The sequence below is a fragment of the Propithecus coquereli genome, unplaced genomic scaffold (genome assembly GCF_000956105.1).
Source record: "Propithecus coquereli isolate 6110/MARCELLA unplaced genomic scaffold, Pcoq_1.0 Scaffold142, whole genome shotgun sequence".
NCBI lineage: Eukaryota > Metazoa > Chordata > Mammalia > Primates > Indriidae > Propithecus > Propithecus coquereli.
In genome coordinates this window covers 4,359,386-4,370,068 of record NW_012138525.1, presented here as the reverse complement: position 1 = coordinate 4,370,068, position 10,683 = coordinate 4,359,386, and the positions used below count along the sequence as shown (strand labels likewise).

The 10,683-nt window shown below is 49.3% G+C and overlaps 1 protein-coding gene across 2 annotated transcripts in view; it reads right to left on the bottom strand.

Annotated features, from left to right (window-relative positions):
- ZER1 (zyg-11 related, cell cycle regulator) overlaps positions 1-9,435 on the bottom strand; it is a 28,195-nt gene extending 18,760 nt beyond the window's left edge. The window contains exon 1 of one of the 2 annotated variants that reach the window (XM_012639756.1): positions 9,292-9,435. The gene's annotated coding sequence lies outside the window, so the exon portion shown is untranslated. Of the gene's footprint in view, positions 1-9,057 lie in introns of both variants that reach the window. The other variant, XM_012639755.1, reaches the window with a different exon arrangement.
- Positions 9,436-10,683: the final 1,248 nt, after the last annotated feature.

Sequence of the window (10,683 nt, the reverse complement as noted above, 5' to 3'; positions counted from 1 at the left end):
CCCTGTCTCTACAAAAAATAAAAGAAAAACATTAGCTTGGCATGGTGGCTCACACCTGTGGTCCCAGCTATTCGGGAGGCTGAGGCAGGAGCTATGATGATACCACTGCACTGTAGCTCAGGCAACAGAGTGAGACCCAGTTTCAAAAAAACACAAAAAAGAAAAAACAAAACAAAACAAAAAAAACGCTAACCATAAGGTAGAAAATGAAAACTGATATGCACTGAAGTGAAGAAACATCTGCTCATGAATACACAAAAATTAATTTGAGTTAGATGATAGACCTAAATGTGAAAGGTAAAACAATAAGTTTTCTAGACGCATACACAGGAGTGTACCTTTTTTTTTTTTATCTTTATGGCTTTAGAGTAGGCAATGATTTCACACAAAGAGAAAGAAATTGATAAATTGGAACAACTAAAAACTCTGTTCATCAAAAGATAGTACCAAGAAAAAGAAAAGGCAAGCCATAGACTATAAGATATTTCCAATAGTATATCCAACAAAGGACTTGTATTCCAAATACATAAGCAACTTCTACAAATGAGTTTGAATAAAAGACACAGTACTCAATAAAAAATGGGCAAATGATTTGGACAGGCATTTCATAAAGGGGACAGTGAAATGGGCAGTAAACATATGAAAAGCACGTGGCTTCATTACTCTCAGGGAAATGCACAGTAAAACCACAACGAGATGCCATTTCCCACCCGAGAGCCAGCCCAGTGGAAAACAATGACAGCAACAACATGGGCAATACCCAGCATTGGTGACAATAAGGAACAACGAGAAATCTCACACACTGCTGGTGGGAGCATTAATCGGGGTGAACTGGGAGTGTAAATAATGTTGAACATTATTTACTAAAGTTGAACATACATGTATGTTCCATGTTTTGCAATTCTACTCATAGTTATATACCCAACAGAAATGCATATGTAAATGTGCACCAAAACATTACACTAGAATATTCACAGCAGCACTGTTTATAATGGCCCCAAATGGAAAAGAACCGGAATGTCCACTGACACTGGAATGGATAATTATGGTGTATTCACTGATGAAATACTCATTGCAATGAGAATGTACAACCCACTGGTAACAGCTTGGATGAACCTCAAAATGTTTAGTGAAAGGAGCCAGAAACAAAATAATACATGCTGTATCAATCCATTTAGGTTTTACTCCATTAAGTTCAAAAACAGGGGAATCTCATCTGCGGTGGGAGAAATCAGGATTATGGTTACTTGGGGGGTGCTGGCAAGGGGGTTTCTGGGTGCTGATGAGCTGCTGGTCTTTAATCTGACTGCTGGATATACAGGCGTATTCACTTGTGAATAACTATGCAGCTGTATGTCATGATGTGCATACTTTGACAAATGTACATTATTAACTGAAGTTAAGAAAATGGCCAGGACACCAAAGAGGTCCACATTTAGAAGGGGTCCAGGGATCAGTCAAGTGATAATCCAACTGACAGTACAACCCCAGCTAAGATAAGTGGCTACAGAGAATGAAAACCAAACCTTCACATTCAAATGAGGAAACAATAAGCCATTTATAGGATGACAGACAGTCATAAATTAATCTCAAACCAACATTTTCCTACCAGGGTCTCATCAGAGGTGGGGAAAAACAGGCAAAACTAATCTATGGTGTTAGGGTCAGGGTAGTGACTACCTTTGCAGGCAGGCTGTAATTAGAAGGTGGCAGAGGGGGCTTCTGGGAGTGCTCAGACAGTATGCTCACTCGTGGAAATTCATCAGACTCTACACTCACATTTTGTTCACCTTTCTTTACGTACGTTATACTTCAAAAAAGTTTTTTAGCCTCGCATGGTGCATGCCTGTAGTCCCAGCTACTTGAGAGGCTAAGGCAAGGGGATCGCTTGAGCCTAGGAGTTTGAGACCAGCCTGGGCAACACAGCGAAACCCTGTCTCAAAGAAAATTTTTTTAAGGCTGGACACGGTGGCTCACATCTGTAATCCTAGGGCTTTGGGAGGCCAAGGTGGGAGGATTGCTAGAGGTCAGGAGTTCAAGACCAACCTGAGCAACATAGCCAGATCTTGTCTCTACAAAAAATTGAAAAAACTAGCCGGGTATGGTGGCATGTGCCTGTAGTCCCAGCTACTCGGGAGGCTGAGGCAGGAGGATCGCTTGAGCCCAGGAGTTTGAGGTTGCTGTGAGCTAGGCTGACGCCACGGCACTCACTCTAGCCTGGGCAACAAAGCGAGACTCTGTCTCAAAAAAAAAAAAAAAATTAATTTTTAAAAAAATTACAGGATCTGTGGTCAGACAGATTTATGCTTTGACTCAGTTCCACAATTCACTAGTAAATTACCTGACCTCTCCTGACCTCTGTTTCCTCATCTAGAAAGTGAAGATAATCACCCCTACTTCACAGGGATGTTGCAGCAAGGGAGATAGTGTTGGGAAAATGCTTAGTCCCAGGCCTGACACAGACTAAGTACGTAACAAATGGCAGTTATGATCCCATCTTACAGGTGAGGAAACTCAAGCTCAGCGAGACAAGGCTACTCTGTACAAACTGGCATTTGAACCCGATCTCTTGGATCTCCTCACATCATGTCTTACAGGGTTCCGAAGGCATTTAGGGCCCAGCATTGCCCTGGCTTCTTGCAGTCTCCATGTCCATATGTGATGCTTTCAGGTGGCTTAGCACAGCCAGTGGGAGGCCACAGGGCACTTTGGGCTTTGGAGTTTAAGTGTGGCACGACCACTTACTGGTGACTGTGCTGTATGAGCTCTGGAGTCAGACAGGCCTAGCTTCAAGTCTCAGCCCTGCCACGTGGGCGAGTGTCTTCGCCTGTCTGTGCCTCAGTATCTTTTTCTCCAGTAAAACAGGGGCAATACAGGACCCTATCCACAGCAGCATGTGAAGGTTACACAGAATAATACAAAAAGGGCTTAGCATGGTGTCTGGCACAGACTATTTCTCAGGCCTGGGTTTCCCACGACAAGGCCCATTGTGTTAGCTGTCCCACTGGCAACATGAAACCCTCGAGGGAGGGCACAAAGGGCATGGTCTTCCTCTGCCTTCATTTACTTCCAGATCTTTAAGAGCCCAGCAGCCTTGCCTGCCTGGGAAACTGGAACCAGAGGGAGTGCTACTGGCAGGGAGACCTCGCCCTGCTGGAAAGCAACAAGTCCAATCTCGTCTAGCAGGGCCTCCAGAATTAGAACCAGTTTTCTGGCCTACTTGGTCCCCACTGACCCCCTATTCCAGCCAGCCTGGCCTCCTTCACTGCACTGGTAATGGGCCCCAGCACAGGTCACCTTAGGACCTTTGCTCAGTCTGTTCTCTTTCAATGGAGCCCATCCAAATTCAACTGATGCCTGTGGTCCCAGTGTTACAGCTACTTCCTCTGGGAAGCCATCCCTGACCTGCCAGGGTGTTCCTGCTGTGTGCCCCACAGGCCCTACCACGGTAACGAACGCTTTGTACTGATGCTGCTTTAATCATCCGCTTCCTTGACAGCCAGCCAGCTCCACGAGGGCAGAACCAGCCTGTTTTGTTTGGCATCCCTGGGCCTGTTCACTCAGTAAGTACCGACTGAGCACTAGGGGTCCAATGGTGAGCAAGGCAGACAAGGTCCTTGCAAACCAGCTCTGGAGGGAGACAGACATCCACCATATCCACCTGAAAAGCGCACAAATGCATATTACATAACTGGGACCAGGGTTCTGAAGGAGAAGGAGGGACCTGAGGCGCTGAGTGCCCAACTGGAGGACCTGCCCTGGGCCCGGGAGTCAGAGCAGGTATCCTTAGAAGTGATGTTTTAGCTGAGACCCAAAAAATAAGTCCTAGTTAACTCTGGTTGTGGGAAGAGAAGGGAAAGGCCCTCTGGGAAAGAAGGAAAGAAATACCCAGGCTGCAAGGAGAGGGGGTGCATGGGACGTGGCACCACGGGCCCAGTTCTGTGACTGCAAATGAACAAAGGAAGCACTCAGCACCCCACGTGGGGCCCGCCACTCGGTAAGCCTCCAACAAAGGCCTGTGGAAGAGACAGCGAAGGATTCACAGGCTGGGATCCACACAAGGCCTGGGAGGTACAGCACGTTCTTGTATTCTCCCTGCCTGTGGTGCCCAGGGCACCGCTGGGCACCCAGTGGCTGCAGATGAACCTCATGACTCTGAATGAGAGAGCCACCAGGGCTTCGTCTTTTCTGCAGGCCTGAGCCCAGTTTCCCAGGTAGCTACTCTGCCTTAATTCTGCTGTCCAGGTGGAAGAAACACCACCATGTCAATCACCAAGGCCACCAAAAGCCCCCAAAAGACAAACTGGGCAGATGGTGCCATCTGCTAACCTCCCTTTGGCAGTGCTGACCCTGCTGCTCAGGGCTGGGGTGAGCTGGAGGAGGAATAAGCTGTCCTCATCTTGGCACTGAGGCCGAGAGGCCTGGGGGCTGCAATACTCTGACACTTGTGCCCCATTCAGCTGCAGGCCTGGCACCTACCAGAGGCAGCCATCTCTACCCACTCTACCCCTTAGGGGTTCTCATTCTCACGGTGGGCACTGACTGTCTGGAATTCTGGCAACTTGGGTCAGAGAGCCTTTGATTATGACAGTCCACCACGTTGGAAAACTCTGTCTTTCTCCATCTCTTTCCTTGCAGGTTCTCTAAAACTGGATCCAGCTTGAACTTACAACATCCTGGGGGAGTGGGGCGGTGGGAGAGAAGAGAGAAAAAAGCAGCAGCAGCAGCCACCACTGCACCACCTCCATGTCGGATGCTTCCAGATGTGGTCCGAAGCTCCTTACAGACTTTATTTCACACATTCTCTTGTTTAACCAATGAAACGACATTTCCTTATGGCCTCTACTTGTAGCTAATTAATATTTGCATAACAGTTTGCTGACCCATCCCCCAGCCCATGATTTCTGGCAGGACAGGACCTGTGTCTGCTCTTGGGCACACAGCTGTATCCTCCATGCCCCTCCATGCCCGATTTGTGCCTGGCATCTAACATAACAAAAGTTTGCTGTCGCTGGAATTACCTCGCCATAGCATTATGAGGTAGAGATTGCTACCCCATTTTCTGATAAAGACACAAGTACACACAACTAATAAGAAGCTTGCCTGAGATCACAAAACTGACAGGAGTGGGATGCAAACCTAGAGCAAACCCACGCTTCTCACCGAATCGTTCTATCTTCAGTCCATCCAGAGAAACAACAGAGGGGAAAGAGAAACTGAGGTTCAGAGGAGGAAAGATGGGACCTCGCCAGCGTCCTGACACCCAGGGCACAGAGCAGCTGGGGGAGCCAGAAGTTCTGAGCCTTGGAGTAATGCCCACCCCGTGAAATATTAACCCAGGAGCTGGGGGGAAAACCCAAACAAATGCCCTATTTACAGAGGCTGGATGCTTTCCAGGAGGGAACAGATCATGGGCCAGAGATTGGGGGTGTGAGACTGCCGTGAGGGGAGTCAGGGCAAGTGTGAGGGTCTCCAGGGGGCAAGGGTGCAGATGACCAGATGTCACCTGGCCTGAAAAATCTGCAGAGACTAAATCTTCAGGGCAGGTTATGTTAGAAAGATGCAGGAACGGAATGATGGAGGAATGCACGTTCCAGCTAGGTGGCTGCTGGTGCCACCCGGAAGCAGAGAGGCCTTGGGGAGGCTGAATTAGGCTAGGAATCAGACTGCCTGGGTTCTATTCTTGTAATCAAACATATTAATGATCAACCCATTCTGAGTACCAAGTGGATACCCAGAACTCTGCTAAGTACTTGATAAGCATTAATTCATTTAATTCTCTCAACACCAAATGAGGCAGGAGTTATTATAATCTACAAATTACAGAAGAGGCAGTTGAGGCTGAGTGGCTACATAATTTGCCACGGACTGCGTATGTGTACAGACAGATATGTATACATGTATTCATCAGTTCAAGACCCAGTGTTTTGAGATTTCTGTGCATATTCTCCTTGAAGCCACAGATAACCTAGGAGGGACATGTTATCATTTTGTTTCCCAGACGAAGAAACTATGGTTCAAAGATGTGCGATGACTCACACGATAAGTGCCCAACTGTAAAGCTTGGGCTCTTTACCTTTACGCTATGGGCAGGAACTGTTTCTCCAAGATTCGGCTTTCCCTCCTGTTGCATGAGCCTCCACTGATTCCTTACAACTCTAAGTGTCTGCACTGAGCACAGATGATCTGGTATTGCTGGCAACCATTCCCTGGACATATGACATTTTTGGGCCACAGGATTGGAAGCTTCCTGAGGGCAGGGATGCTTTGTGATTCCTGGGGTCTCAATTACATAGTGAGTGTGTGAATGGCTAGTTGCAGGTGAAGGAGCCTCAGCTCTATAAGCCAATATTTTCCAGCCTCAATATTTATCAAGGTCTGTATCTGTCAACGTTTTGTGAATGGAACCTGTCTCGTGGGGTTGCTGGGGAGATGTTACGGAATAACAGAAGGTGGTAACCAATAATTATGAATCCATGATGTTCCTAAGGATAATGCTTAGACCCTTCTCATTTCTGAACCTGGAAAATCAGCTTTGGTTATTGAACCAGATATAAGACATTGGTCCCCAAATAGATGAACTGACAGGGGTCTCTGAACGCACAATTCAGGACTAAGAACAGATGAAGTACTGAGCCAAGCAAAAAAACCATGGTGCCAAGAGCAGCCCTCCACCTAGTGTGCCCCCAAAATGTGTCTGCAGAATACATGGGGCACTAATGATAGTAAGAACCATTCTTCACCTTTCGTAGAGCACTTTAGAGTGCAGCTAATTCTTTCACAACCTGTGTCTCATTTCATCCTTTCAGTAGCTTTCAGATTTAGTAGGAGGTAGGAGAAAGCCATCACTCTCAGTGTACAGACAGGAAAACTGAGGTCTGGAGAGGATGGAATTTGCCTGAGTTCACACAGCGAGCCAGCAGCAGAGCTGGGGCTTGAACGAGATCCCCAGGCACTGGCCTGGAGCTCTTACTCACAGCAGCCTGCTCTAACATGCTGGCTCTCAGCTTCTAAGCGCTCTGACCCTTCATGTTCAAATCCTCTGGCCCAGTTGCCCTGCTCAGCCTGTGACCCAGGCCTGATGATATAGTCCGGGCTTGGGAAGTGAGGAAGTCAATCAACTATGGTTCTGCTCCCCAGAAGGCAGGCTGCAAAACCTCAGCCTCTGCCGGGCACTTCAGGATCAATAATCTCCATCCTCAGATTCGCCATGCACACCCCACCCACACATCTAGGCCCAGCATACACTGCCCTTCCCAATCTGTCTCCAAGCCATGCTCATTTCAACACCATCATTTCGCCTGTTTTATGTGGCAGGATGGGGATTTTCTGGATTCTTTTAAAAAAGCTCCTGTCACCTTCCACTGCTGTCAAAAAAGCCGCCATGCTCCCTGTAGAATATGCAACCACTGTTACCACTGAGGGGTGTCATGAAGTTTCTACCTTGTCTGCCCAATATTTCCCCAAATCTCACTAGCTCAGGGAGGCAGCCAGAGCTGGTGACAGCACCAGCTGGTGCTAAAAGGAAAGATTCTGAAGCAGAAACACAAAAACATTCCTGGTCGTCACACCACCCTCATCAGCATGACCACTACATATTGAGTACTTTCTCTGTGCAAAATACTTCATTAAGCACATGAGCGTATGATCTCATTTAGCTCAACAACCCTATTGTACAGATGAGAAGACTAAGGTGGAAAAAGGTCCCTTGCCCACACACTTACAACCAGGAAGCAGCAGCATGTCAAATGCTGCTCTATGGATGTGCTTCTTTGTATTTATTCCATCAATGGTCATTACAAAGATGGAAAAGGGTACTTATAACACAAGGCCAGAGCACAATAGCCATTTGTCATCTAAAACAAATCTGTATTTTCTCCAACCACCAGACACTTCAACAAGTACAGTTCTGAAAGGGTGCCCCATTAGACACCCTGTGACCCTACCTCACACAGACAGCCCCTGACATCCTCCCCACTGTTCTATGACTTCCTTGCCAACCACTCTTCCCCTCCTTCACCCTGCTCCAGCACCACTCTTGGTGTTTCTTAAAGAGAATAGGCACTCCACTGCAGGACCTTTGCACTTGCTGTTGAAATTTCTTACACTAGGGAGCTGCATGGCTTGCTCCCTCACTCATCTCTGCTCAAATGTCACCTTATTAGAGACCTTCTCTAATCATCTTCTATACAAAGGTGACTCCCATTCTCTGGCCCTCCCTATGATTCTTCCTGCTTTATTTTTCTCCATGGTACTTATTACCATCCTACATATTATATGTTTATTATTTGCTGAATGAACAAATGAATCAAAGTAGAGAGGCCCTTCATCTCCTCAAACCACCTCCTGCTCTAAGTATAGCCTCCTGTGACTCTTTTCACAGCCGTCTTCCATGCTCATCCTAGCCAGTTTCAACCCTGAAGAGAAACCTGTGGGAAGTATCATATAGGAGGATTTTCCCAAGGCATCAGGCATCCGCCCTCCCCCTTAAAAACCGAATGGACTGATAAGCACGGGCAAAGGCTGGAAAATCTTGGACTCCTTCGGTCAAAGAGCAGCCAAGTCAAGTTCCACCCACAAAGCTATAGTGGCCAGCACAGTCAGTTTCACTTTCAACTCACCTATCGGGCTCCCTTAGCCCTCAGGTTGCAATACCATCCATTCCTTTCCTACCCTGTTAGATTTCCCTGCCCCTTGTCATCCCTTTTGGGAGCTGATTCAGAATCCAAACCGTCCCTGAGCTTTTAAGCACTGCTCTGGGGGAACTTAAGCTCATCCAACAGGTAGGAGGGGCAGAAGCTGGCCCTTTCAACCCTAGATCTATCCCCCATCTTGTAGGTGCATCCGACAGGGCGTCATTTTCTTTCTGGAGGAAGGGAGCTCAGTTTTAAAGGCACGTTTCTCAGACCTGGCGGCAGGGAAGGAGAAGGGAGCCCTCCCACTATTGGCCGAGATGGACCTCTGCAAGTGGCTGCAGCGGCGATGCTTAGGCCCCGGAGGCAGGAGGCGAAGCAGGGGGACGCAGGTACATCCCTTGGCCCGGGGTCCGGGACCTACCCTGGGATGGGTCTGCCCTCTGCGTTGGGAGGCGGACAGGATGCTTCGTAGGCGAGGAGGAGCGGAGGATGGAGCCCGGGAGAGTCCGGGGCCAGAGCGCCTCAGGAGGTTGGGGCTCTCGTCAGGCTAGGGCCGGGGTCCGGGGGAGACCGGGTCGGCGGGGCGGAGCTTGGGATTCCGGGGACTGGAGCCTCGGGCGGGAGGGGGTCGCGACGTGGACCCCGCGGCCGTTACCTTGCCCTTAGGGCTGCCGGCGGGGCTCTGGGTCGCCGGGTGCTGGCTCCCGGGCCCGGCCCCTCCCCCGATCCGGCTCCCACAGCTCGGAGCTTGCAGCCGCCGCCGCCTCCGCTGTCAACAAACCCCGGGAGCGTCACTTCCGGGGCCGCCCCTTAGCAACAGCGAACGGGTTCCCCCGACGACTCCCGCGGCGAACGCGGGCAGCGGCTGCAGAAGGTTCCGGGGCCCCGCGGACGTCCCCCTCCCGGTCCCCGGCCCGGCCTGCGGGTGGAAGGGCGAGCGCGGTGACTCTCCTCACCCCGGCTCAGAGCACACGCCCTTCAGGGGCGCCCTCTGGCCTCCGAAGGGCCCTCTCGTGTGACCCTCGGTTCCCACTCTGGCGCAGCCGTTCACCGGAGTCCAGGCTGCTTGAGGACAGGACTGACTGAACGCCAGCCCCCTCCATCCAGCTCCCTACTGAACATCTCTCGGGTTCTCCACACTCACGTCCAGACTCTGTCATCACCTCCCCCTAAACGTGCTCCTGCACCTCCATCTAGTGAATGGGCCCCCGGCAACCGAGCTTTCACATAAGAAATTGGGAGTGGGCCTCGACCGCTGCATTTCCCTCAGCGCCTCTTCCAATCACCAAGTCCTAAAGATCTCTTAAACCAGCCCCTACTCTCCTCCCCCAGTGGTGCCGACTTCTGTCTACCATCATTTCTTCTCTGGATTTCTGCAACAGCCTCCTAACATGACTTCCTTCTCCTTCCCCTCACGACCTGCACGATCCCACGGTCCCAGAGTAATTTTTCCTATAAATCTGATGACGGCATCCCTCTGGTAACTCTTTACATAGACAAAGACTTTCATGATCCTCCTGGTCCCCCTTTCCACCTCTTGTTCCCCTCAACTTACCTCCCCATTTCATTCTCCAACCTGACAGCTTAAAGCCATTTTGGTTCTTACAATGACCCCCCTCTCTCCCATGGGCTCAAATAATTCTTTTGTGACTAAACACTCTTCTTGCCACCGTCTATATCCAGCACGCTCCTTCTCTACCTTCTGGTCTCAGTTAAGATACTACTTTCCTTTTCTTTGCTCTTTTTTTTTTTTTTAGAGACAGGGTCTCACTCTGTTGCCCGGGCTGGAGTGCATTGACCTGATCATAGCGCACTGTACTCTCACAATCCTGGGCTCAAGGGATCCTCCTGCCACAGCCTTGGGAATAGCCACTGTGCCCAGCCTCAGATTATTTGTTGATTGTAATTCAGCTGCTGCTACAAGGAGTTAGATCTCAGCTCAAGATAAGAAAGAACTTTCTAATAGTCCAAGCTGCTACTATCTTGAGGAACCCTTCCTTGAAAGGGCCCTTATCTCCATTCTATCTTTTTTTTTTTTTTTTTATCA